The 2600-nt window shown below is 35.6% G+C and overlaps 1 non-coding gene across 1 annotated transcript; it reads right to left on the bottom strand.

Annotated features, from left to right (window-relative positions):
* Nucleotides 1-1946: 1946 nt before the first annotated feature.
* LOC145418372 (5S ribosomal RNA) lies at nt 1947-2065 on the bottom strand. The gene has a single exon (XR_013900689.1). It is a non-coding gene; the product is annotated as a 5S ribosomal RNA (ribosomal RNA).
* Nucleotides 2066-2600: the final 535 nt, after the last annotated feature.

The following is a 2600-nucleotide window of genomic DNA, read 5'->3' as shown; positions in this document are numbered from 1 at the left end:
ACATAAATGAAGACATGTTAAGAAGGATAATAACATCATTCATTAGACCAACCCTGGAATATGCATCAGTAGTCTGGAGTCCTCATCTCAAAAAGCACATAGACAAGATTGAAAAAGTTCAAAGGGCCGCTACAAGATGGATACCAAGCTTAAGGGACCTAAGCTACGAAGAAAGACTAAATAAACTGAATCTACCAACACTACAGGAGAGAAGGAAAAGAGGTGACATGATAATGCTATATAAGTGGATATCAGGGAAGGAGAAAATAGACATAAATGATTACTTAACATATGGAGAAGCATCAGCAAGAGGACACTGCAAAAAACTGCATAAGAAGAGAGGTGATAAAGACGTAAGGAAATTCAGTTTCCCAAACAGAGCAATTGATCAATGGAATGCAGTACCGAATGAAATGGTGTGTGCCAAAACAATTCACAAATTTAAGGATATGTACGATAAACATGGTTTAAGACACGGGACAGTACGAGCTTGACTCATTCCTGTAAAGATACAATTAGGTAAGAACAATTAGGTAAGAACACACACACACACACACACACACACACACACACACACACACACACACACACACACACACACACACACACACCTGGAAGTAACCTAAAATGTGAACACGGTAGAGGAATTAAAAAACGCTAACAAACTCATAGAAAAAGAGGAATATAAAAAAGTATGAATAAAAAGATGCCTAACTTAGAAGGAATGGGGATCACTTAACAAAAGAGGGAAAAAGCAAAAACAAAAAATTAGAAATGATCAAAGCAAGAGAGGAGCATTTTTTTTTTTTTTTACAAAGTAGTGGGATTATAAGTAAGAAAATGGTTCATAAATAAGAGGGGCTAAGAAAAATGAAGGTGGTACTGTTGACTCAAATGTTAAATATGTAAACAACATGATTATATTGTTGATCTTAAAACGTAGATGGAATGGTATCCAAATTATTAGAGATTAAAGACTATACCAAAGAAATGGAACCTCATATTATTTGCTTAACTGAAACAAAATTAATCTCAAGGATATCAAGCGACACCCTAAGCTTTAAGGATAACAATATATAAAAATATGAAAAAAGTTCTGGTATTAACAAAGAAATATCTACAAGTCAGTGAAATACAACTAGATACACCGTCGCGAGTAGAACTGATTGCATTAGAGATTGACACATGTGAAGGGAAACAATTGTGACAAATTTATACATGCCATCCAAAACAAATACTTGGGAAAGAGGCGAATATGAAGACCTGGCAGAAAGTACAATTCAGAGTTTAAGAGCCTTACAACATAGAAAGGATAAGAAATCTGAAAGAATGATATTAACTGAATATTTCAATACAAATATAAGTTGGAATACCCTAAAAAAACGAAGCGATGAAAGCTGTTGGGACCAAAAGCTCCTAGATCTTGTACAGGAGTTTTTCTGAACACAACATGTAAAGGAAAGCACCATTAAATGGGGACTTGAAGATCGATCATTACTAAGATCTAATATTTACCAAGCAAGATAATGATATCGATAAGATAATGTATCATGCCCCATTCGGCAAAAGAGACCATGTAATATAAATTTCAACTTCAGGATTGCATGTGATATCGTTAGCAGTAATGACAGTTACGAAACGAGCCTAAACTACAAAATGGGCAACTACTGCCCTAAAGATGTACCGTACTTCATAGAAACAGATTGGGAAAAGGAGCTTTGAGGACAAGATATAAATGTTATATACAGACAATTCTGTGAATTATATGAAACAAGATTCCAAAATTATATCTCTCAGCACAAAAAAATAAATAAATAAGGATAAAGAAGTTTTCATTCATTCATTGCCAGACGCCATGTATCCCAGACGGGGTGGCCAAGGGCTTAGAGTTAATTGTTTTACAGGGAGGGGCACTAATCCTCCACCAACCCCACTTGACGTAGGGATGCCAACAGCATCTGGCGTTCCCAGGCGGTCACCTATCCAAGTACTAACCAGACCCAACGTTGCTTAACTTCGCTGATCGAACGGGAAGCGGTGTACTCAACGTGGTATGGCCGTTGGCATAAAGAAGTGGTTTAACATAAAATGTAAAAAATCAAAAGAAAAGAGACTTGCTGTGGAATATATACGGAAGACAAAATAGTGAGAGTGCATATAACCATTATAAAAAGGCAAGAAATTATTATACAAGGATGAGGAGAGAAACTCAAAGACAGTTTGAGGAAGACATTTTAAATAAAAGTAGTGATCAACCAAAGCTTTTTACAGCTACATCTGAAGCAAAACCAAAGTTAAAGATAAAATACAGTCCATCATGGATGAGGGAATAACCTATATCCAAGAAAAAGATACTTGCGAAGTTCTTAACAAAAATTTCCAATCTGTTTTTACAGAAGAAAGTAATTTTGTGAGATATGATGAGGAACATGCATGCCCACACATATTATCAGATATATGATTATCGGAACAAGAGGTACAGGAAGAGTTGAATAAATTAGACAAAGGAATAGCAAATGGTCCTGAGGAAATTTCAGGTTCGGTGCTACATGACTGTGCAGAAGAGTTAAGCAGACCAATATATTTAATATTCAAGGAAT

This window comes from Coenobita brevimanus, chromosome 113, assembly GCF_032717465.1.
Source record: "Coenobita brevimanus isolate Jiangsu-jjx chromosome 113, ASM3271746v2, whole genome shotgun sequence".
Taxonomy (NCBI): domain Eukaryota; kingdom Metazoa; phylum Arthropoda; class Malacostraca; order Decapoda; family Coenobitidae; genus Coenobita; species Coenobita brevimanus.
Note: the sequence above shows the minus strand (reverse complement) of the source record. Positions and strands in the feature narration are given on the sequence as shown.